Genomic DNA, 26,872 nt, shown 5'->3' with positions numbered 1-26,872 from the left:
CTGGGAATTTACAAGCTATGGTGCGTTTAACCCTCGTAGTCCACCGCTTGCAATAAATGTAAAATTATGTCTTTGAATCAATGGCAAAGGCATTCGGAAAAACACGAGAGAGCTGAAACGTATGGGGGGGTTCTAAAATGGCCTAAATTTCACGACGTCACCGGCTGATAATTCTCAGGCATTGCAGCAATAACAAAAAAGGTTTTGATTCCGTAATCTTCACAATTTACATATTTTCCACCACAGAGACCCATTATTATTCATATTTTTAATGCATCGTAAACCTAATGTGTAAACATGCATTTCACGCGATTTTTACGTCAATCGCTTTGTTTTCGCTTGGACAGACGTATGCATGCCACATTGTTGGGTTGAGGTCATTCCAATTGTGCAACTTTTAGGTGGCGCCAGAGGATCGCAAATGAGTTTGTCTTTTTGCAGGAGGCTTCAAACCAATGCATTTTACATGAACACGTCCGGTCGGGATTGTTAGTAGGGCTTGGTTTGGACCTCCAGACACAATTTTTTTTTTCCTTTTGCAAAAAATAAAGAATAAAAAATCCCAAAGAACTAATAAAAAATATATTTGTACGGATAGCACAGATGCCTCTGAACATTTTGAGTGTTTGAAAAAAAAATGTTTGTATAACACAAAATACATCATTACAAAAATTGTAAATTGCGTAACTTAGGGTTTTTTTCATTTGAAGGACCCAAGGGTTAAAAACATTTGGGGACACTCTCGTTGATCTGCAGCTCAGTGAACAGGCACTACATTGTTGAGTAAATGAATTTTATTTTACATTTCTTATTTTATTTATTTTATTTTATTTTGGTAGTATTAATGGTCACGAAATAAAATGACAAAGATACAAAAATGTATCAAATAAATCTGCGAACCTGCAATTTATAATGGCACATTGTAGTCAGCTTTGTGCGCTAAAATGCGTTCAATAGCAGCTGCTCAACATTTTCAATTATTTGCTGTTGTGTAGCCTATTCTCAAAATGCAAATGATCAAAGAATAGTTTGTTTTGTTATTGTGTGGTTGGTGTCAGTATATGAAGTTGATCACACAGCGTAATTTGGGTGGCATTTTATTTAGTATTTTTATTTTTTTTTTACTTTTGACAATATCTGTAAATTTAGTTTCCTGCTCTTAATTGTGAATGCATACTTGATGGTTTTAAATGCTCCTTAAATTCACTGCTGCCTGACGAGCCTATATTGTGTTAATGTACAGTACGTATGTGACGTCACTGAAGGCCTAACTTTGAAATGCACGGCCCGCCACTGATATACAGTATATACTGTATATATAACATTTGCCACCACATTGACCAAAATGCATAATTTTCAGACCGTAAATGGCGCATGACAACGCGCTTTGACATTGTGATGTTCATCCCGAGTCCTGAGGCGTCGATGTTACTCTCCAGAAATCATCTAAACGCTACAGGCACCACATTCATCTGCCTGCCTCAAAGCTGACACTCGCCTTGAGAGCAATATTGGGACTTGCCTGAGCTTACCTGCGAAATGTAGGCGCCATCACTGCCTCAACATGAGTTGATGAAACTCTGAAATTGCACATTTACACCTTTTTAATACTTTCCTTTCCTTTTTCCCCCCCGTCAACTCTAATATTAATGCATATTTCTATTTAAATTAGTTAGTTTAAATGTTATTTTGACAGTATGTTTATTACCGTTTCATCTGTCATACTAGTCCAGAATAATTCAACAATCAAGCACAAATCTGACTGCGATCAGCAGAGGAAATAATCACACATTAAAAGTGGGCTGCATTAATAAACAACATGATGATATTAATCCTCTTATCTGATTATGCAAACCGTGGGGGAACCAGTGCACAGAGAAAGCCAACAGCAATGTTCTGTTTAATAGTAAAACAATGAGCCTTTTGTCAGTCGCAACAATAAAATATTTAAAAGCTCTTCGGTTTGGGACCAACAGGTGGCACAGTAGGGATCCCTCTGCAGCTGCACACCTGTTGGTCATTAGGTAATTAGTACTTTAAAAGAACTCCCAACCCGACCACACATTGTCGGGTCATTGTTGCTTTTTGCTGCTGTCATGTTTGTTTGTTTGTTTGTCATGTTTCTGTTATTGAGTTTTGAGTAGTGATGGGTCCATGAGGCGTGTTGATACTGTGTCGCTGACCACTGCCACATGCTGGACCTTCAAAATCCCTGCAGCCAAACCACTTGACAGCCTGAACAGACTGATTTGATGATGAATTATATACAACGCACTACCCACAAGTGCCATTGATTGTTGTTGTTTATGTTGTTTATATTGTTTATATTGTCTATACTGTTCAGATTACAGGGCGGCCCGGTAGTCCAGTGGTTAGCACGTCGGCTTCGCAGTGCAGAGGTACCGGGTTTCCACATTCCAAAAATATGCGTGGCAGGCTGATTGAACACTCTAAATTGTCCCAAGGTGTGAGTGTGATTGCGAATGGTTGTTCGTTTCTGTGTGCCCTGCGATTGGCTGGCAAACGATTCAGGGTGTTGTCCCCCGCCTACTGCCCGAAGACAGCTGGGATAGGCTCCAGCACCCCGCGCGACCCTCGTGAGGATCAAGCGGCTCGGAAGATGAATGAATGAATGAATGTTCAGATTACATGTCTTTTTTATACAGTATGGCTGCTATTCTTTCTTAGCTGTGTGTGTTTAATGCACAGCATGTTAGCATGCATATATGAACTGAGGATTGAGAGGAAGAAATTTAATCTATGCTGCATGTCATACATAAAGCATATTTGACAATAAAGATGACATTGACCCTTGACAATATCATTCACATCCATGCATTCATATTGTATCAATCAATGTGTTTCAATAATTTGAAAATCCTGTGAATGAGGATGCTTGTGGGCTTTGTCTTTACAAATTTTATTTTAGAAAAATAAGATGCTCCAGTGTTTAAAATTTCAGTTTTTTGCGTTTAATGCATGCTCTTTCCCCTGTTGTGGAGAACACACACACAATGGAATAAGACATGTCAAAAATCCGAGAGGCACTTGGTGGGATAAGGAGATTTTAATAAATACCTTATTCTCCAAAAGGAGATCAAAATGGCTCTACTCGGCGGACAATTTGTGTTTGTCCGGAAGCTGCTCCATAATATGCACGTACTGTAGCAACGTCACTCGAGTGAAGCGTGTCTGAGCAGTCGATAGTCCGCTGCTCTCTGCTGTGCACGCGAGCACGTACTCGCGGCCCCGACGCAACCCACGCCACATATTAAGCTTTGAACTACGACAACAGCGAAGCTAGCCTAGCCGATGTAATGATGGCCAGCAGACGAGGTTTACGTTTTATGTGGCTTTTAATAACAATGTGGCAGTCATCAAACATGCGGTGTGCTCACTCGCAGTCACTTTCTGGAACTCCCCCTTATAGGCGGGACCCCTCAGTCAACTGGAGTATGACGTACAGTACAAACGTTCATAAAGTACTTCTCATACAATAAGATATCCTTTATTTATTTGTCCCGCAATGGAGAAATTACAATCAGAATTCAGAAAGGAAAACGCTGGGTAGGGAGAGGGGGAAAAAAACATGCTCGAACTATCCTCTTCCAAGGACAATTTAAGTCCACGATAAAAAAGACCCTAGCACATAAATAAGCATATGACAGTTATAACAAGTCACAAGACATAACATGCAATAAGGATGAATGTGAAGGGGATCGGGGGGGGGGGGGGGGCGACGGGGGTAACCGTGACGCGCCCGAAACGACCAGCTGCACGGTCACCGTTGTGCTCCGCATATCGAACCACGTCACGGGGGAAAAAGAATCGGAGCGATGAAGACGGTGATAACAAGGATGTGTATGCGCGTGTGTTTGTTCAGTTGTGTACGTGTATGCGTGTACAGGTCATATCTGCTTCGTCGAGGTTTGCTCATCATGAAGACAGTCCCGGCTTATCAGTCCATGGCCGAGAAGGAGGGGGGTGGTGGTGGGGCCCCTAGACTCCATGCGTACTTCCATCCAGGGGAAAGGCCAGATAGCGTTGTTTGTTTTAGAGGGACGGCCGCCAACAATTCCAGACAGCCTTGAGTCCTTGGTCTGTATAATAGCCTGTTATATGACAGCCGACATGATGCTCGAAGTCAGACAGACATTTTTTCTGATAATCAGTGTGTTTTCCGTATTGCCCAAACATATATTTTTATTCGAGCGAGGGTGAGGTCTGGCTTGTTTCGGCAGTCGGCATCGTGTCGCCAGACGCACTTCCTTATAAACACTGTGCGGGTTTTTGCTGCATCAACTGTGCTGCATGCACTGGGTCGACGCCCTCTGGACTGAGTGGCGCAGCCTGGACCGTGTCGACGCAGCCGATGCAGTCTTGACTGCAGTTCACGTGATGTAATGAAGCAGCACATGCACCGACACGTGGATTGCTCTGTGAGCCCGACGTATGCGTCAACGCATCGGTGTCGCTGGACCCATCACTAGTTTTGAGCTTCAGTCATGGTTTTTGTTTGCTACTTTGGACTTTGTTTGCTTAGGATTTAGTTTTCTGTGTTTTATCAATACACTTCTTCAAATACAGCCTGCTCCACTCTCCTGCCTGCTTTTTGGGGTCCACCACCACCGCGCAACGTGACACTTACACCATTGCACCTTCTCATCATGCAAATGTGTTATACTAATTCTGAAGCAACCCCACATCGGAGGTACAAAAAGTTCCTTGATGTTTATTGCTCGCCTGTCCATTCTGGCAAAGGATTCCCGTCAGTTTTTAATGAGTGCCTTGGGACTGAGTACCTATGCTGGCTCTTCTACTGATTGCAAAGGCCTCAGAGGCAAAGTCAAGGACTTGATTGAGAAGGTTTTGCTGACCCATTTCCAAGGCACACGGTTCTTTTTTTCCCCACACACTGTCACTGGTTCCAATCAAATAAAGGCTCTCCAGCTGTTTTCCATGCCCTTCATTTTTTTTCATACACGGGGAACAATCACAGTTCTGCTGTCAGACCTCGGTTTAATTTGCAATTTGCAAATCCCTTTGTGCTCACACTGCCCCCTTCATCAGTCTTTAGGACACTCATTGAAATACAAATATGGACAAATATACCATACATAAAAAATAATTATGCATTTTCTTGGCTTTAAATTATTTTTATGATCATAAATCCTTTTCATTTATCATCATTGTATTCCATTTTCCTTTATTTGATTCCTCATTTGGGAGCAGTGAAGTGTCGGCCCGAAGCCAGTCCCCTCCACGCCTTCTCCCGGGTGACCAGGGGCGCGCCGAGGCGTTCCCGGGCGTCAGCTGAAGGATCCGGTGGGCCGACACCAAAGAGACAAGAATCAAAGGTTTCTTGAGTAAACCGCAGCTTAGAGGACACACCAGAAGTTTCAAAGAGCTTGAAGCCGAGATCGTTCGAAGTCCAGAAAATAAAGTCCAGAGGCCGAGGTGCAGGCTGGTCACTAGTGATGGGTCCATGAGGCCTCATGAGGCGTGTCGACACACTGACACACTGTGTTGATACTGTGCTGATACTGTGTCACTGACCACTGCCACCTGCTGGACCTTCAAGATCCCTGCAGCCAACCCACTTAACAGACTGAACTGACTGATAAATTGTTTTGTATATTGAACATATAAAATATACAATTCGGTAATAAATTGGCAAAAGGTGAAGGTAAGATATAAAAAAAGGAAAAGAAAATAGTCATCATCACAAATATGTGTTCAGAGGAGTAGAAAGAAGCAACAAACCTACCCCGAGTCCTACCCCTTCTTATATATGAATTGATCATTTTTCTAAATAGGAAAGAAAGTCTAAATATCAACAAATGATTTTACCCTTATGTATGCTGTACTAATAAATTTTTACATTAGGTTTGTATATACAGTACATACTCTTTAGAGCACATGTATATGTCGATTTTCTCATTCATAATGGATGCTACATTTCATTAATATATTAAATAATCTCATCAATGTATTTCTGATGTATTGCTATATTTCATGAGTGTATCGAATTTATCAGTTTAATTCTGATTTGTGTAGTTGTCTTGTACTACTCTCGAATTCATTTTTAATCTCAGCAAGAGAGTTCCTCATTTTACTGGTCCGTTTCTGAATCATTCCACAGATTTACACCTATTACAGATACACTCCATTGTGTGATGTTCGTTCGTGTTTTGGATTTTTTTGTATAGATTAGTACCCCCTAAATTATGACAACTTTCTCGAATTTTAAAAAGCTTCTGGATCTTTTGGCTAAGGTTGTGTGCTTTGTACATTATTTGGGCGATTTTGAAGTCAATCAGGTCATGAGATTTCATTGTTTAATTTGATAAACAGTGGATTTGTGGGTTCTGTCCATTTGGAACCAGTGATTGTTCCGATTGCTTTGTATTGTAGTTTTAAAACAGTGTTTTACTGGCATTTCCCCATATTCCCACACAATAGGTCAAATATGGAAGTAATAAAAGTATGTGTACAAGGATCTCTTATTCAGCACATCCTTAGTTTTTGGGAGGATCCCTATGGTTTGGGATATTTTTCTTTTATTATCTATTATGCAGCTGCCAGTACGGTTTTGCATCTACAACTGTTCCAAAACATTTTCATAAGGTCATTCATCGATTTGATGATGAAGTGTATACACTATCATTCACATCCATGCATTCATTTTGCAACATTCAATGTGTTCAAATAATGTGAAGATCATTTGAATGAGGATGCTTGTGGGCTTTTATTTCACAAGTTTTTATTGAGAAAAATAAGATGCTCCAATGTTTTAAACTTCAGCCTGTTGCGTCTTTTACAAGCGATTTCTCCTGCTGTGGAGAACACACGCTCACAAGGGACGGATGGGGCTGGCGTACAAAGGAACTCCTTTGCGAGGTGGGAGAGGTTTGGGAAAGAAGTGTGTTGGTCCTTCCAGTACAGCTGCTTCCTGGAACCTTGATTGTCAAACATGGAGTGGAGAGTCAACCTATAATAATTACTGATTGTCAATTAATCATCAACATAGCAACCGTGAAAAGATGAGTGAACGTTTGTATACCTGGCGTAATACTGGGTGTATCGCGAACTTCATTCTCATGCTTGGCCCGATAATGCCTCAGCATGGTGGAGGTGCTTCTGTTGGTGTATGACAATTCGACCCGGCAAATTCGACATTTCACCTGTAATGAAATGTGAATGAGTAACCAAGAGTTACCTTGAAATGTATTCGGATTAGAATGGTACAACACATGTCAATAATCTGAGAGGCACTCGGCGAGTGCCTCTCGCCGAGAGGCTCTCGGCGACAGAAGGCGATTTGAATAAATAAATAAATAATACCTTATTCTCCGGGACATCAAAATGGTCCCACACGGCGGATGATTTGCGTCTCTGCTCCATAATCGGCAAGGAAGGCAAGGCACGAACACGAAGTCTGCACTGACACGAACTTCGGCGAGCGTGAGTGAGGTCTGGCTTGTTTCGGCAGGGTGCATTGTGTCGCCAAACGACTTCCTTATAAACACTGTGCGGCGGGCTTTTGCTGCGTCAACGCCCTCTGCACTGAGTCGACGCCCCCTGGACTAAGTGGCGCAGCCTGTACTGTGCCAAGCAGCCGATGCGGTCTAAACTGCACCGGTGCAGTTCACGTGTCAATTAGCAGCCTGGACTGTGTCAACGCAGCCGATGTGTCAATTAGCAGCCTGGACTGTGTCAACGCAGCCGGTGTGTCAATTAGACGCCTGGACTGTGTCAACGCAGTTCACGTGTCAATCACGTGACTTAATGAGCCAGCACATGCATCAACACGTGGTTTGCTCTGTGAGCCCGGTGCATGTGTCAATGCATCGGTGTCGCTGGACCCATCACTACTGGTCACAAACGAGTTTATTCAGTCAAAACCCGGAGAGGTACAGATGTGCACATCGGAAGAACTTTTAAAAACTCCCCGGAATATACACAGGTTTTATAGTGTTATGTGGGGCAACTCTTTGCTGCATAGGTGAGGCCGTTGATGAAATGACATAGAAAAGCATTGAGTGTTTTTGTCCGAATGAAACCTATTAGAAGAGATAAAAAGTTGGTAGCTAATATGTTATTATACAATTAGCTTCTTAGGTCCACATACGTTTGACGTATTAATTTCTCTGTTCGACAACCGTATGCCCGTTTTTTCTATCAACTATGATTTGTTAATGTGGTTTAACACAATATTAATTATAAATCAGACACTACAGCAGTTACACTGCCTCATCCATTTTGAACATCCACACATTATATATATATATATATATATATATATATATATATATATATATATATATATATATATATATATACTGTATTTGTTAACGCAATACAATGGTTTCCATTCAATGCCATTTCACATTACTTTCCATTCTGTTTATACTCTGCTTTGCGGTCGTTGCACCAGATAGTGCTACTTTCCTTACTTTTTCATATCGATTAATTTGAGCTCCTGTCACAGTAAATATATACATTGCTCTAATCAAGAGCATCAACTTCAGTGGCAGACACACAACAACAGCTCCACGTTTGCCATTGGTTGTCGCAATAGGATCTATTTGCACATGCTATGCAGATTGAGCATTTTCTTTTAATGGAAACACATTTAGCATTTGAAACACTTCAACTTTGAGACTGTTTTAGCATCCCTCCATTTTGGAGTGTAACTTCATAAGAAAAGTGAACAGTGTAAACAGACACCAAGAAACTGCAGAAATGCATTTCAGTTTTAAAATTTGACCCCCCACAAAAACAAAAAAAACAAAAAATCATCAACATATGAATTTAACCTATGGGCAAAAAAACAAACAAAACTGCCACCATCTATTCAAAACACAAATTATAAATATTGCGTGAATCAATTATTTTGGCACAATTCTTCATTTGCCTTGGGTTAGGTACTTTATGTCCTTTTTAGGTCTTTCTTCCAGAACATTTGGCAAGGGCTTAAAAGTGAAAGGGAGGAGTTGAGAATTGATTTGGAGGCTTTGTGCAAACAGGTGATTGGGTAGTGTGTGATAATTTTTAGGGATCTGAGTGCAGGGATGGTGAACTGCCGCGCACAATTGAAAGTTGTAAGACCCGTGTTGACCACAGGATGGCAGACATCACTCAACAACCCCTCCAACACAGCAGCTGGAGTTGTGAAGAAGAGCTTGTCATAGCCATCACAACATCAAACTCAAATATATACAAACAGTGTTTTATGTTTTACAGCGTTGAACGCTCGCTTAAAGTGCATGAAGCATTAGTAAATATGTGTCCTCCAAAAACATGGAGATAGTCAATGCTTGATAGTTTTCCAAATGTGTATGGCGGCTTAATTGGACAAGCATCGGCCTAAATTACTGCCCTTCACCTGCACTGTGCACACAGGTGAATGAGTCACTGTATAATTTTGTTCATTTGGGGATTTGAATTGACATGCAGGAAAACATGGAAAATTAAAATCTGCATGTTTTCACAAAAGTCCATAGATTTTTGTGAAAACATGCATAAAATGAGTTCTGGCATTTCATGTTGATGTGGAGTTCAGCAGTTCGGAGCCAACTTTAAAAGGGAATTTTTATGCAGTTTTTTTGGGTAGTTGAGCATTGCATTTTTTCTGCGTTAAATCCAAATTAAAATATGAATTAAGATACTGTACATTGGCCCAATAACACATATATGCACACATTTTGTCAATATCAAAAATTGTATTTTTGTCCTGAATCTGGTTAGGAAGTGTGCAGTGCTATGTACCCCACACCCCTAGTTGCGCTGATGAAATATGGTGGTGCCCTTCGACATCTAAGTTGCCTATCCCTACCTTATTGTATCGACTTCGTGTGAATTGCAAACATTGTGACATCCTTCGCCCTCATTTGACCTGAATTCATGTGGTTAAAAACACATCACAATGCTTAATCTGGCAAGATCACTGTGAGTGATTCCCCACATCCATCTTCTTATCGCGCATATTTAAACATGAATCAGGAAGAAGGTAGCAGAAGAAATTGTGCATTATAAGTCAAATTAAGCAGCATTATTTCACCAAGTAGAGTAGCAAGATGAAAGAAAGTATAATCAAAACTATGAAAGGTTTCAACATTTTCCACACCAAACGTGCGTAACCGACAAGAGCAAGAACCTGACACTCTTGTAAGTTGCAGTAACGCTGCTTGTAGTGTCAGGATGACACTGGAAGAGGAGAAGTACATTTGAAGTGGGGAATGACACGAGTGGTGCTTTTCATCATGAAGATGCGAGTATTAAAGTTGTCGAAACGTAAATTACATTAAATGATTAATGCTCTTATCAATTACCGCAAAAGTGGTGCTGGTTCACTTGTTCATCAAAAGTGTCAATACATGAATGAATGAATAAAGTGAAAACATTTTTGATGTTAATAAAAAATCATTACACCCAAAATCTCAAGTCAAGGTGCTGTGATAGTCAGTTTAACAAACTTTATAAACTTTCTGACTATCTGTATATCGATCGATCAATCTATCACATACGGAAAGATGGAATTTTAGAATAATAATGAAAGCTGTGGAATCGTAATCACTGATTTGAAATGAGACGTATGGATATTGAATAATATGGAATCAACTCTGCACTCTTGATAAAGGTGAAAAATGTGAAATGACATTGAAAGATGTGAGATGATGTGGAATGGTGTAGGATATATTGAATGATATGGAAGGATGTGGAATGATGGGTGAAAGATGTGCAATTTCTTGCTGAAAATATGAAATCATAGTGAAAGCTATGGAATGATGCGGAACGGTATCAAAAGGTATTGAATGATTTAGATTGATGTGGAATTATATTGTTTAAAATGTGCGATATACTGATGGAAAATGTTGAATTTCTGGTATGTAAAAATATCTGCAGCGTTGAAAATCGTTTCCAAGGTGAATTAAATGAGCTGAACATTTAGAATTTTGTGTGTGAATATGTTGCGTTGAATGCGCTGTAGAGAATGAACGGTGAATCTTTGGGTAATTTTTAGAATGGGAAAAAAAGTATGGTGTGAATTTTTGGAATATTTTGAACTCGAACGATGTGGATCAGATGAATTATGTGGGATGAGATCCACATAATAAATGAGTGGGCAGAATGACAAGAAAGAAAAGGAATAATTCAAATCATTACATCACATTTATGATAGGAATTGGAATCAGACAGTTGGTGCATGTCGTTGAAAGGCAGAAAAACTGCTCTGCTCTTCTCCATGTATGATGCGTGTGCCCTTGGTTACCTAGTAACTCTCTTCTCCGGCTCCAATTGGCGCTCTGGAGAAGGCAGCGGTGTCGCGCCGCGCGTTCTCGCCAGGCTCGCGTTGAGCCTCGAGTTGAGGCGAAAGAGCATCCACTCCGGAGGTAGGCGGACTCGGAAGGGGGAGCTTTCCCGCTGAAGAAGAAGAAAAAAACAAGAAAACTGGCACGGAGTCATTTTGGAAATGACAACGGAATGAGACTTGCTGCACTGGAGGCTTCATTCTCAAAGAAATTTCAAAAAAGAGGCCATTTGGGGGGATTTGGAGTATACCCACGTAATTTGTTTTCTTTATTGTAAAGACAGACGCACGGTTATGGGGGGATGTACATCTGGATTGTGCAGGTGAGACGTTTCATGACACTCAATAATAAGCGGCGTGTGCACTGTGTGGGAGGAAAGTGATGTTGCAACGCTCTGTGCATTTTACTTCCCAAACCCATTCTTGGGTTGAAACGCGCTGCCCCACCGTCGAATGCATGCGGTCTTTTTTTTTTTTCTTACCCCATGCACTAATTGACTGGCATACGACCCGTATTGGCAACCGCCAAGTAGTGCTGCCTGTTGGTACCGGTGCATGCTTTGTATTAATTGTTCCCATTGCGAACACTTGTTACTTTTAAAAAGACAACGCGTGTGCGTGGTGGAGGAGTGACGCACGAGCCCCCACTCTTAAAAAATGCAGTCACATGAGAGAGGCACAGAAGTTAAAATACGCCGTGTCGGGCTAAAATCATCCGGGTCGGGAGTGTCATTTTCCACGAAGCAATCACTTTTTAGAGCTAATATTGAAAATATGAATCTGCTTTAAAATTTAACGTTCAAGCTTCCTGTTACTTTAATGCTACATAAATACCCAATACTCAATTGAAATGCCGATTTAAATGCTTGTGGGATCTGATTGTAGAGATCATCTGCCCTTGTTAGCTGAGAATATTTGTCCATGTATTATTTCCATGCCCATCACTGGAGTCAAATGGATTGAATTAATCGCATTTTTTTGTAATTCTTAAGTTGCAGAAAAAAAGAAAGAAAGGACAAAGAGACAAGTGCATGTTGCTGAGAATAGCCTAGAAGAAGAAGTCGATGCAAGTTTAAAGGCAGTGAGATGCAGCAGGCTGCATATGTCTGTCCACTTTCTTACTCCCAGAGTAGTCTGGACACAACAAGCTCAGTATGCAGAATAATGTAGCTGCGAGTAATGGGTCCCAAACCGGAAATAAGCGAGTGAAAATGTCAAATGCTCTTTGTCATCGTGATTTAGTTGAATGAGCAAAACATGAGCAAGTGATCCAGCCTATTCTATTGCGCCCTATATAGCTTTTGACCATTTTCCTTGATACAGTACAATCAATCAATAAATTCACTAATCAACCAATCAACACAAAGTTACTGAAAGGGGCATACTGCATTCTGTAACCATTGTTTTAACAACATAAAATTCGTAACAATAAAACGGCTAAAAACAAATATTTAGAGAAACAAAGGGCTACCTAAATCGCTGGACATTAGATACATTAACACAGGGGTGCCCATTAGGTAGATCCTGATCTATCGGTAGATCTAAGACAGGTCGCAAGTAGATCCGAGGATTATCGAGGAGAAAAAAAAAACGTGCGTGTGTGTGTGTGTGTGTATGCGCGTGCGCATGCGCGCGTCGGTAAGAGTAGATCCCGGGAGGTTAGTTGATCGAAAAGTAGATCTTCGATCCAAAAAGTTTGGGCACCCCAACATATTAAAATATTACACACACACACAAAAGGATGTCTACTAGTCATTAGGCCCTTATTGAAGACTCACTTGGTAAAATAAATTTGTCACAATAAGTTCTGATGTTTGATGATTTTTATTTATCAGATTCTCTCGTTATCACTGCTTCCCCTTTGTTTTGGCACCACAAAGGAAATGACAAGCACAGTTAATGGTTCATTGTCTCATGAGATGGTGTTGGACTTTGTCGATCATGATAGGGATGAAATTTTCTGTACATTCATATTTAGTGATGGCTGCATACCAATACTGGGTATGAGTATCAGGCCAATAACGGGACTTATTTGAAGGTATCGGGTGTGCATAGAGGCTGCCGATACCAACAAACGATACTTGCGGGCAAAAAATGCGAACATCGAATAAGTCCTGTTTGGCAGTCGGTGGCACGAGACTGCGACAGTTCGACAAATTGGGGAACCATCCTGTTGCGTCAATAAGAGGTCTTTGTTTTCAATATGTTGCATTGTGTGAAATGTAATTACAGTCTTACCTCGGTTTTCGACCATAATCCGTTCCAGAACGCTGTTCGAAAATTGATTCGTTTGAAAACCGAAACCACACTCCTTTTACAAAAAAAAAAAAAAATCTTTTTTGAACATGTCTGCTCACAATGGAACACTACCCGAGGGAGCGTCACTTCCTGTGTGTAAGGAAGGCGAGAGGAGTCAAGTGGCGCATTCAAGTGAGCTCAGTTTGGTCGAGAACCGATTTTCGATCGTAATCCGAGGCATAAAAAACTCGAAAACCGATTTGGTCGAGAACAGGGACGTTCGAAAACGGAGGTTTGACTGTATATGGATCAAAAGTACCAGAGGTATCAGAACTCTGGTATCGGTCTGAAAAAAAAGTGGCATTGAACATCCCTCTTGATATTGTCTGAATGTTTTTTGTTTCAGGATTAGTCGGATGCGTGTAACCTCCCCGTGGTCGTTGTGTCTCAGTGGTAGTCTGAAATCGAGCTTTTTTTTTTTTGCAGTCCCCACATTCTTTGACTTTGACTCTTGCATTGTCAAAAATCACATACGCTTCATTGACTGCAAACAAGGCAATCTCTGTTGAAGCTGTCGTCCACTAAATGCCTGCAACAGAGTGCGTCGATTGTGTTCATTTTCCAGACAAATTGTCCTCCAGCGGACTGGAAGGGCCGGGCCATCAAGAAGCAGCCGACGTGTGATCCTTAACAGGCACACGGGGGTAGCCCGCTCATGAGTCCTCGAACACGTTTCGCAGTGCAGTTCAAAGTGCGCCACTTGTTTACGTGAGTCTCCCCAAGGAAAAAAACCAATCAGCCTCAGTGTGCTGCCAAGGTCAGCCGGGTCAGCTCGCTCTGACTCGAGCAGTTTGTCTCGGCCTGATGTGACATGACCGAGTCACTATTTTCACTTTCAACGTATTATTGCCCACCAATCCACTTGTCTGGGAAGGACGATTGTGTGTATGCTGTAGTGCAGATCTGAAAGTGAGACAGCAGGGGGGGCAGAGTTGCAAGGTTATGTGTTTTCTAATATTCTTCATTCTGTTTGACATGTTGTCTTGAAGAGGCAGAGGAGGAAATGAATAATTTCCCAAATGCATACTTCTGACCGGAAATATGTCCCACTGATGTTCGTCTTCGACCTATGCAGAAGACATTCTTTTGGCAGCGCTTTTCCCTGCTTTAGTTACACTGCATAAAATATAACTAAATGTAAAATTACACTCACCTCCAAAGGTATTTGAAGGCCTTTAATTTAAATTTTCCTTTCAACTGAAAACGTTTGCCGTTTGACGTTGAAATACTGCTCAAAAAAATAAAGGGAACGCAGAAACTGTCACGTTATGCTCGAAACGAAAAAGGAAATCGCTTTGTGCGTAACATAAAAACGAGAATAGGTAGATCCCCGAAATAGCAGGCACTGAAAAAGGACTTTCTCACAAAATAATATTTATTACAAACCAAAATAATACAGTCTAATTGAAAAACAGAAAGCGCTGGTTACTAACGAAAACCAGGAAGCAATATAACGAGACAACAAAAAACGCTTGCAAAAAACAGCAAGGGAATTGATTAGGCAATTACGATTATATTAACAATGGGACGTCGAAGAATGTAAAGATCAGTAATTGTACACCAGTAGCGCTTTCTAAAATACATTGGCAACGGCAGTGGCACGGCATGCAATACTCCGGCAATGAGTTGACCACCGCAGCGCCTACATGTAGCAGGTGCAATCACCGACAAATAGGCAGCAGGTGTGCAGGTGGCCGAAATGGAACGCCTGCCACCTGCTGCCAAATACGAAACATAACAGAAACAACACAATGGAAGTGTTCCCTGTGTATATGTTTGAGCTATTTAAAATATCAGACAAGCTTTTCATTTTTGGCGTTTACATCTGCATCTCACACAAAACTTGAATATATTATTCTTCACAAAACAGCAGATTTATAAATGACCAAAAACAGTGGAATAAAAAATACAATATTGTGGAACCTTGAGTTACAAAGGTCCCTTTTTACAATATTTCGAGCTACGTAGTTTCCCTAGGAAAGAAATGGCGTCTGTGTAAGTACTATGTTCCATTTATTTGAAACATCTTAGCATGGCTGAGTTGTTAGATTGATGTTGTGTTTCCTCTCGCGCTGCGTCGTCATCAATGGCAACGTGCCCAACGCATTGTTGTAAACTGAAAACTACTGTCTTTTTGTTGCTGCCATCAGTGGCGATGAGTGAACCTGTTCTAGAAGAAGACTTGCAAATACAAGCCGAAACATTCTTCTCCCTCCGCTAAGTTTCAAGATGCCTGCTGCGTTTTTAGGACCATGAGCAATCTTCTGCTCTTTTTGGACATTTTCAGCCTTGCTTTATGAGTGGGTCGAAACGTCAGGTTTTGTTGCTGTTGTTCATGAGGTCTTCTGCAAACACTTGATTGTAAAACTGTCATCTCTGCCCTGTGGAGGTTGTTGACAATTATTTTGGTTCTTCTTTACAGCTCTCACAATATTTCTGTAATCAAGAGCTGTTGCTTTCTATTAACTTCCCTCACAGTATCTCTCACTACAAGTGCTTTCTTTTTTTTCGGAGGAAAGCAATGTTTTGACAATGGTTGTGATTGATTTCCCATCTCTCAGCTTCACGTTTTGCTTTTTTTTTCTAGTATACACAGCTTTATGGTTTTCATGTTGGTGGTTTTCATCGATCTCATATAAAAGTAAATGCTAAACCTCTAAACTCCAGATCTGTAACTCACCAGAGACACAATTTTATGTCACTGATCTATGACGCAGTCCACTTACCATCGAGCCTCATACAATTCAAAATAAATGCCATCATGTTTTATAGTCTAGCTGATTTAAGGTTTGCATTTTATTACTCAATAGTTGACTAGTGGAATCTATTAATCGGACCAGAATAGTCTACATCTGCATTGTGATGCTTGTACAAATGCAGTCACTCTTCTTCCCCAAATAGATTTTCCTGATGTACCTCATGTCACAGTTGTATCATTGGTGAATGAAATGGGAAGCAGCAGAAGACACAATTTTTTTTTTTTGGTACTAACAAAATGGTTTTGGAATAAAAAAGGTCCTCACAACTGCCCCACATAGATTTCACATTGTTCTAGGCCTAAAAACATCTCCCCTAACTAGCAGGATTGCCTGCCAATGACCAGCGTCTGCCTAGTAAATAATCTTTTGGACATCGCCTGCTGTACATCTATAACTACAAAACAGATGTCACGCAGTATGTCGGCACTTGCTGTTGGACAGAAATGATCATATATTTACAATTTACACTCAGCCCCCGCCCAAAAAGTGTCACAGGTATGTATTGCTGAGTTAAGATGAGGGATGTAGTAAGATATGCACTGGCACTGAGGAGTTATTTTTGATTGTTTTTCCTTTCTGAGATGTAAAAAATGCATCACATCCTCTTTATGTGATGCGGAAAGATGTGGTGCTGAAAGACAAACATGACAGCAGCAGAAGGAAAGCCTTTACTCATTCCTAAATTGGAACGCTGCATAGTTTTTATACATGTGACTTTTTTTAAAACAATATGACATACAGGAATACATCTGATCTTAAAATCCGAAAAAAGTCTTGTGACATACCTCTTGAACGATTATTTAGTCGTTGAGCAAGACCCTGGGATTGCCAAGTCATCCTCACACCAAAATATTTGGACATTTCTGCTTTCACAGAGGGCGGCACAGTGGTCGACTGGTTAGCACGTCAACCTCACTGTGCAGAGCTGCAGGGTTTGATTCAGACTCGGGCATTTGTGTGTAGGGTTTGAGTGTTCTCCCTGTCCCCGTGTGGGTTTTATCGGCGTAGTCTGGTTTGCTACCACATTCCAGAACAATGCATGGCAGATTAATGGAACACTCAAAATCACAGGTGTCGAAGACAAGGCCCTGAGTACAGATCCGGCCCGCGACATCATTTTATTTCCATGATGCTTACATCTGTACCGAAATCTCAAATTGTCATATGTAATAAATAACGGTGACATTCTGCAATACTTTTGTGACGTGGTTTACACTCTCTGTAATCATTGAACAAACTACAAACCAATAGTTGACTGATTTCAAACCTGGTAATCTGTCTTTTCTTTTTCTGTGTAGAAGTAACAATATCATGTGATGATCAAACATTTATTCAGTTTCACTGTCATAATGGCCTTCCGAGGGAAGACGTAACTCCCAAGTGGCCTGTGACAAAAATGAGTTTGGCACCCCTGCTCTAGATTTTCCCTAGGTGTGAGTGTGAATAGTTGCGATTGACTGGAAACCAGTTCAGGGCGGAACCCACCTACTGCCCGAAGACAGCTGGCATAGGCTCCAGCATGCCTGTGACCCTTGTAAGGATAAAGCGGATCGGAAAATGGATGGATGCGTGTTTTCACAGAAGCCTGATATTTCCATTTAAGAATTTGCAAGCCAGTGACTTTTGAGCTCATCAATGTTTTTCTGCATTGTCACAGAAATGTTAGGATTCGTTTGTTACCTAGATAGCTCGATGTTGTTTTACAAGGGTCTGATGGATTGACAAAACCTACACACTCACCATGAGTATGGCATGGGATCACTTGTCACAAGGATCCCTCTCACTGATCATGCCACAAAATGGCCTTAGAACTCATCATCCATCCATCCATTTTCCAAACCGCTTGATCCTTACTAGGGTCGCGGGGGGTGCTGGAGCCTATCCCTGCCGTCTTCGGGCAGTAGGCGGGGGACACCCTGAATCAGTTGCCAGCCAATCACAGGGCACACAGAGACGAACAACCATCCACGCCCACACTCACACTGAAGGACAATTTAGAGCGCCCAATCAGCCTGCCATGCATGTTTTTGGAATGTGGAAGGAAACCGGAGCACCCGGAAAAAACCCACACAGGCCCGGGGAGAACATGCAAACTCCACACAGGGAGGCCGGAGCTGGAATCGAACCCGGTACTGTGCACTGTGAAGCCGACGTGCTAACCACTGGACTACCGGGCCGCCCAGAACTCATCATTCCACTTCTAAAAGTCTCAATGCATGTCTGAGGAGTAGCACTTTCTACAAATGAAGGTTTGTTGAGTTAAAAACCTGTAAGGGTTCACTCTTGGTCAAACATTCTCTCAAATACTTTTCCAGAAAAATGGGGTCCTCCGCAAAGGAGCAGATTTTTTTTCCCATACTCTCCTTCTGTATTTCTAATCGCCACATGACTCAATATGTTTCCTTGCGTAGCTGGATGAAAGACCTCAGGCCCTATTTTCGAGCCCAATGCAAGTGGAGCACAATGTGCAGTCTCGCTTGGTGCATGGGCGGCGTTTTCTTTAATTTGACATTTTTGTAGACTGGCGTAGATAGAAATAGCCGTTTGTGCCGCTGTGGGGCTGACCACAGCCGACTTGATTCCTGGCCAATCGAAATGGCTCCCCTCATCCCCTTTAAATCCAGTGCAGGTGAGGCACGCGCTCAACCTGGCAGACACATAACAGACTTTCTAGAGTCCATGCACGAGATTGGCATGTGCAAAGTACGTTTAGAAGGAATTGCAAGAATGTCTCCTTTATTTTTGGATGATGCAGAGTTGGCTGTTGTGAAATGGGTATTTGGAGAACGCAACCTTCACCCCTTACCAACACACACACATTTTTAAAAAATTATTTAAGATGATGATAATAATTCATTCAATGAATTGATTTCCACAATGATGCAGAGAGATTGCCCCACACACTTGAAAAACGGTGACGCGCACCACACACGTCCGCGGAGTGCAGAATCTGTCTGCCTGATCAATCAAATCCACCGTGATCGCGATACACCACAGGTCATGCTTTTAGCAGGTCTAAAATCGAGTCTAGTTTTGGTCACCAAATTTCCCGATCGGGCCGTGCAATAGAATCCACTGGAATGCCTATCGAGGCTTATGCGCACTATCAAATTCACAAACTAGATTTACCCCATCAGAAAAATGTCGATGTGACTGTTCTGATGCCGAGCGCCTGTGCGCTAGTCTCCAAAATAGGGCCCCCTTGTGTCTGGCAGACATGACATCCGCTCCCTTTGTTTTTAATACCCTCTTCTTAATACCTGTTATTCTCGTTGCGATTTGTTCCACTAAATCCAGCCTGAAAATGCTGACAAGTGACAGCAAATCCAATATTAAAATGATGCACATGAAGGCGACCGGGGAGGTTAAAGTTAATGTGGCGGTACGTTCCTATCCTCTGTCACTTCACCAACGTCTGATCCTACCGAGCAATCGTTAAGCCCCCTTTCTGTCTCATTCATTTTCTTAACACGGAGTGAGTATTGTATGGCTCTGGGAGGACACAGAGGCCGGAGCCCGTCTAATTCATGGGATAAATTGGTAAAGATAAGGCCTGAGTCAGTACCTCCATCTTCCCTAGATCCCCTGGGGTTGGCTCTTAAGAAGCTTAGTGTCTTACGAAGACGTGACATGGAGCTGGCTAAATGGACGACGTTGGAGTGTTTTCCATCAACTTAATTTTCATATATGGCTCACAATTGCTGAGTGTTATCCTGTTGAGTATATTTTTTCGTTGCTGTGACTTCAGAGTTGGGGGAACTCTTGGACATGTGCAAGGGATGACGGGTATATGGCGAGGATTAAATACAGCATCACTAAGTTGATAAAGCAACCCACTCATACGAGTGGCTGTGCTACCAATCAATAATGAATGCCCGGTTTACTCGTAGTAAGTGAGCACGGAAGAACTCCCTGAGAGTCACTGGGTCACACACACACTTGGGAAATAATTAGCGGCTTCCTCTCTCGTCGGATGTCTGCGCTGCTGTTAAGAAATCATAGAAACTAGCACCAGTGTCATTTCCAGCTCTTCAAGCCAGAGCTACAAGAGTTACCGCCAGGCCCTGGTGATGCATTTGTGGCAGCGTGAAGTGGTGACGTCTGGTGACAGATAGGACACCAGTCTTGCGAGTGTGTGTTAGCCTCATAATGCTGACAGATTACAGATTTAAATATTTTAAATCTCATAGAGCACATGGTGCTCGTGATGAGGAGTGGAGAAATACAGCTACACTAATGCCAGAGATTAATAGAGATCTTGCCACATTCTCCCACACTCCCTCTTCACCACCAATGGTGGACTGGTATTAAAAAAAAAGTACAATCTTTTCTTGAATGGCAAGCTCATCGTGGAGTCTCATTTCCTATTTAACACATTTTTTTTCTCTCTCAATGCAGCAACAGCAAGGAAAATGCTTGTTTTTGCTACCTGGTTCCCTCTGCACTTGTGACTTGCATTTAATTTTGGAAAACACATTTGTAGCAGTAAACATGCATTTTCCTCACTAGCACCTCAGCTTGAGCTCCTGTGTATTTCATTTGTGCAAACGCAAAACTCTCCAACTCATGCTTACCGTCCGCCATTCATATCAAACACCGAAGGTGATCAAGTGTCATCCAGTAATGACAAAATCACTACTTATTGCAAGGTTAGGTTACCATTCAAATATAGCAGAAACAAGTATTTTACCAAAGACAATTTAGTAGGAAATTGTATGTTGTTGGGCTAGCTAACTGGACATGTGCATGCGCTGGCATACAGTAACAGACAGCAGCCGTTTACCATGTAAACTCGATGGTTTGCTTTACTTTTCAAAAGAGTAATTTGAGGACAGCATTTCAGGATATTCATGTGAAGAAATGAGAATTTTCAGGTCATCCCCCAATTTTTTTTGCTTTCTGTACGACAAAAGAAATTGCTGTCCAACAAAATGCATCATAAACAAGTGTGTGTTGCTTATGTTGTTTTTCAGCATGTTTGGTTTTCAGTCGACGGTTGCGTGTACCTTTTGTCATTGTACAATCACTGCATGTTTGTAGTTGAAGTACGCTCTCCATGCCCTATGCAACTGTATTCCTGCAGACTGCACTTGATAATTCAGACACGTCTTGGCAGAAATGTTGACTTGTTGTTAGCGGTAGTTAACAGAAGTGATACACTTTAATACTTATGTTGTTGTTGTTGTTTTTAATTGTATGACCACTGGGGGAACCTGCTGATCAAATACAAAAAATATGTGTGCGATAAAAGCACGCGAGTGTGACAGCTCAATAAAAGGACCTGCAGTTTACAGCGCACTGAGTCATTCACAGTTTGTTTAACCTTAAATGTTCACTGCTTTCTGTCAGACTGATCTCAATGAAGTATAATGTCGGTGTAGAGCCATGAGGGGTGTTCACACGGCACACATTTGCTCCGGCGCTGCACCAATGTATTTTGTTGCGATATATTTTGCACCGCAGCAAATTGTGTGGAGCGGTCACACGTACAAAGCCGCTGAGCGTTTCAGGACCGGCACAGCGTCGGTGCAACCCCACTTGCGTTCACACGGCAGTTTCTGCAGCGGAGCAAAACGACAGAAAACAAATGAGATGTCGTGTTGACTCCAGCGACTACTGTACAGGCACGTCCTTCTCGGTCTCCGTGCCTTCTGCTAGGAGAGTGACCGCCCCAGAAAAGATACATCAACGATGACGTCAATGACAATCAGAAAAGCAAACATGTAATGCGCCAAACAGAAAATCAAGAGAGGAAATCACAAAATAAATTATATGGGGGGTGGGAGGTTGTGAACACAAAACAAAGGAACACACTACACAAACAACTCCAAGACAGTCCAGTCTCCTACAAAAAGAAAGATGTTACCAGCCATGTCTTGTGTCGTTATTAAACAAACACATGACGGAAGTCCGAAAGAGCAACGTATTCTCGCCGTACGTAAAACTCTTCACAAGCATTTGCTCTGGAGCAAATTTAACCCAGTTGCGTTCACACGTTCAAATTTACACCAGTGCTGCTTCGCAAATAAGCATTTGCTCTGGAGCAAATTTTTAAACCACCTCCCTGAGGTGGATCAAATTTGCTCCGTTGTAAGCTGTTTTCCGGGGCTACGCCAGAGCTAATTTGAACGCTCTACTGGGGCAGCCCCAGCATAGCACCGGACCAAATCTTGCCGTGTGAACACCCCTATGGATACATTTTACAGGCCATATTCCCTCATGTAATACCGAGGACTGATGCAAAGGGTCTAACATCTCTTCTTAATAGCTCGCATTCCCTCCACAGTGCAGCACAAACCGTATACTGGCACCCGATGAAGACTTTGTAGTTTCCAAATTAGATCATTTTGTTTGACCCTCTGTCAACAGGGGCATGTGATTCTTCCTTGTATATTGAAGTATTGACTTGTCACACCAGTATTCTTTCGGAGTTGGACTTTTTCTGTGCCCCAGTAATAGACTAAGTCAGCACAAAACAAAATCCTCCCATCACATGTCTCCGCATTAATTTATTCACAGGAATATAGCCTGGAAAAGTTTTTTTATTTTTTTTTATTTTTTTAAGTAACACGTTTCTCCTCCAGCAGCAATAGCACTCACCTCCCTCTCATTGATGTCAACAGGAACAAGGGACAATTAAAGGGCCAGATCCAACTTAATGTGGGCTATGTCACATACAGTAAATTACTGGAGTGGAGGGACACACAACAAACAAAATGAACATTCCACCTTTTGATACGAGTGGCTGCATTAAAAGAATGCATCAGGTTATTCTCATTGAAGAGATTTGCCAACATTTGCCAAAATCACATGGAATGCAAAATGTTTACAAGTGGGTAAGTGACCCTGTTACACGGAGCCCAAAAATGTTCTTTCCTTTCACAAATAGAAATGATCCTGAAGTAGGAGGCTAAGAAATTTGCTTTTGACCTGAGTAACCTCAGACATCATGGAAGGAATGTCCTGAGCAAACTAAATCTAAAACACTCCCATCTGCTATAAGTCCAACAAAACATCACATTATGCTAACACATGTCCAATACGACTCACAAGTTCGAGAGAGTCGAGCAAAAGCTTGATCTGAATGATAAGATGTGGGATGCCCTTGTGTTATTTTGGTCTACGCAAACCTGATGAGAAACGCTGAAGGAAAAATTTGATTCACGCTTCTCCTAATGGCACTCTATTTTACAGTGCGGAGGCTTCTTAAATGCCCCCCCGTGACACTGTAAACCCACAACCTTAATGGTATATGGGATTGGTCTATTCCAGTGCTTGCAACACACTCACGTTCCTCCCCCTCAGAGTATTCTATTTATATCACTGCAGTCTTGAACTCCCACTGAACGTTCGGCAAGCCTCCTCGCTCCCCATCTTCAAAGCCCTCCTCAAAACTCACTTGTATTCTTTGGCATTCGACTCAGCATGAGTTCTTGATTTTACTGTTTGGTGCTTTCTACCGCCTTTATTACCGATTTGTCTTACTGTTTATTGTGCATGTTAAATTGCTCCATGTACAGCACTTTGTATGCAGCGACGGCTGTTTGAAAGTGCTCTATAAATACTGTTGACTTGACTTGACTTGACTTGATGATAGCATCCAGATAGCTTCTGAGGACAGCTACATTCCCCCTATCAAGCCTAGAGCCAATCTGTCTAAATTCCAACTCGTGCTTCACAGTTGTAACTTTTATACCCTGCTACATACTCTGTACAAACAGTTTTCGGGAAAATGACACATCGTTTACGTTATAAAAACAAAATGTACTCGATGTACTGCTCACTTATATATTTAGAATTTCATTTTCTTTGGCTCGTGGTTTTAAACGTTCTGCCGCAGAGCAAATTGATGTTAAAAATAAGTGTTAAAATCCACACGGGATATAGTTGATTTGACCTAATATGGTCTGTTCGCTGCGGCTCATTACATTGATACAGATCCCAATTCACCTGGAAATCTGGGTCATTACAGAAATAGCCTTGTGGCTTACTCTCCCAAGATGGCAGCTCTGATGAATTGGTGGCTGTAGGTCACAAAGACAATGGTTTGAGGAAAAGTACAGCCTGACAGTCTGATGAGCCTTGCGGCGGCTTAGGAAAGTTGACTTTTTGAAGAGTTTCGGGAAGGTGGTCGAACTCGTAAGAGTAAAGGGATCCTCGAGGCACTTAACTGATCCTTTAAGTCGCCTAGATTTGAGCACAGGACGTGCTGCAAAATCTGTAATCCCATCAGATATGTGGAATGCCATCATTGAGTAGGAACGTACTCTCTCTCAAAAAAAGTGACATTTTTTCACCTTGAGCCTTGTCAGACTTGGCAAGTATGTCGCGTACTGTTGCGTCTCTTGAGACATTACAACCTGAAGAGGTGAAACTGGCAAGATCGACTTGAGACTTTGAGCTCTTTCAGGGGCTTCCGGGCCCTCTCTGTGAGTTTGAGCCGCAACCATAAGTACAGGTGTTTGAGTGACATAAATGGTGGTGGGCAGCCGAGTCCTGAATCTGAAGAGCAAAATGACATGCTTGGGATAGAAATGGTTCTGCGAGAGTGGCAAGAATGAAGAGCAGATCAGAGAGGATCGAGAACATGGACAAAAAGAGATGAGATTGAAACGAAACAAGGGGGCTGTGATTAGGTTGGAAAAAGCTTTGCTTCCTGACGAGTTAGCTCTACTCTGAGAAAAAGACAGGCCAAACAAAATATTGAGCGTTTGCTTTATTCATTCAAAGGACAGCTTTCGCTTTACTGCATAGTGAGTCCAAAGAGAAACGACTACAGAACACTATGTTTGAGTTTTCTTCTTGTGGGGATTTTGATTGAGCCCGATCTGGCCGCCATGTTGGAACACACTAAATGATTCAACGTTTTCTGACAGCCCAGAATTTGCAGGCATTCTAATCTTTTATTCTCTTTAATCACCCAAGTCGAAACCTGCTGCACACACATTTCAAACTCTATACAACCCCCAACTCCAAAAGCAAACAGTGACAATTATTCTTGGAGCCTTATGCTGGCTTGGCGCCAAGCGATATGTTAACTAATGCGATATTGGCTGTTGCCTCTCGAAGAATATGAACATGATCTTAAGCTTGCATTCCTTTACCTCATTTTGCTTAGTGTGACTCTCTGACATTGACACAAAAGGGCATTCATTTTTGCTTCTTTTGCTGAGACACAGGGCGACCCGGTAGTCCAGTGGTTAGCACGTCGGCTTCACAGTGCAGAGGTACCGGGTTCGATTCCAGCTCCGGCCTCCCTGTGTGGAGTTTGCATGTTCTCCCCGGGCCTGCGTGGTTTTCTCCGGGTGCTCCGGTTTCCTCCCACATTCCAAAAATATGCATTGCAGGCTGATTGAAGACTCTATATTGTCCCTATGTGTGAGTATGAGCGTGGTTGGTTGTTCGTCTATGTGTGCCCTGCGATTGGCTGGCAACCGATTCAGTGTGTCCCCCGCTTACTGCCCGGAGACGGCTGGGATGGGCTCCAGCACCCCCCGCGACCCTAGTGAGGATCAAGCGGTACGGAAGATGAATGTTGAATGAATGAATGCAGAGACACAAGCAACCAATCTAGACCACTCTCTTAAGAGCACCAGAAGCCAAGTCATTAACCGGCAAACCCAATTGCTCTCTTCGGTCTCCTCCGGGTTGATTCTAATGATACCCATGTGATTTATCCCCTCACCCCCCACAGATCCATGATCAGTGTGCAAAAGCAATCCGGAAGTGACCTAATAAGCCAGATCTTTGGCTTTGTTGTTCCCAACAGCGCGCTTTGAAAGGCGACGTTTGGAAGCTCGACCGAGGGAACCTTATCACAAAAGGCGCTGGAAATGTGACATATTTCCTCTGGGATAATTGCATTGCGCGCCTCTGTGGCCCACTTTTCCTTCACGTTGACGCTTTGCTGCACACCCGTGCCAAAGCGCCGCATCATATTTAAAGGTCTCCAGTCAAATTCGAACGCCCTGAACAGAGAACTTCAGTGCAAAATGTGCCCGATGCAGAAGTGACTTGTCAAACGGGGTTGAGTCAGGATCCTCAGTTTCCCTTTTAATCCAAGACACACACCCATACCCACGTGAGACTAAATCCCACTCGAGATAAAAAGCAAAACAAAACAGTTGAGCATGCGGCGGCGCTCTGAATGGAGGATATTTGTGTAATCTTGGAGCGACAGGGCTGACTCCGACCCAAACCAGAGTCGCTGTTGCAGAGACGACCAAGGACAGTAGTGTTCTAAATCCCTCGCTGAAGAGGAAAGTAAAGACAAACAGTGTTGCGGTGAAACAATGGCCAACCCATTTATCTGGGCATCCCACACAACCCCTGGCCCAGATTTATTGCTGTGGGCATCCAGAGCTCCACCAAATCTTCTGGCAGCCTCTGACAGAGTTATTGATAAGAAAAGCAAGAACCCCCACCAAGGAATTCTGAGCTCATCCTAAAACACGAGCAGCCCCGCAACAGCTCATACTTGTACACCACAGGCTTATGATAT

The 26,872-nt window shown here is 42.3% G+C and overlaps 1 protein-coding gene and 1 long non-coding RNA gene across 2 annotated transcripts in view; both read left to right on the top strand.

Moving 5' to 3' along the window:
* Nucleotides 1-2,024: 2,024 nt before the first annotated feature.
* LOC127608391 (uncharacterized) lies at nucleotides 2,025-4,586 on the top strand. The gene is made up of 2 exons (XR_007964262.1): nucleotides 2,025-2,125; nucleotides 4,491-4,586. It is a non-coding gene; the product is annotated as an uncharacterized LOC127608391 (long non-coding RNA).
* A 6,653-nt stretch (nucleotides 4,587-11,239) lies between these two features.
* LOC127608198 (neuroligin-3-like) overlaps nucleotides 11,240-26,872 on the top strand; it is a 238,327-nt gene continuing 222,694 nt past the window's right edge. The window contains exon 1 of the mRNA XM_052077159.1: nucleotides 11,240-11,637. The gene's annotated coding sequence lies outside the window, so the exon portion shown is untranslated. The remainder of the gene's footprint in view (nucleotides 11,638-26,872) is intronic.

The sequence above is a fragment of the Hippocampus zosterae genome, chromosome 1 (assembly GCF_025434085.1).
Source record: "Hippocampus zosterae strain Florida chromosome 1, ASM2543408v3, whole genome shotgun sequence".
In the NCBI taxonomy this organism is placed as follows: domain Eukaryota; kingdom Metazoa; phylum Chordata; class Actinopteri; order Syngnathiformes; family Syngnathidae; genus Hippocampus; species Hippocampus zosterae.
Note: the sequence above shows the minus strand (reverse complement) of the source record. Positions and strands in the feature narration are given on the sequence as shown.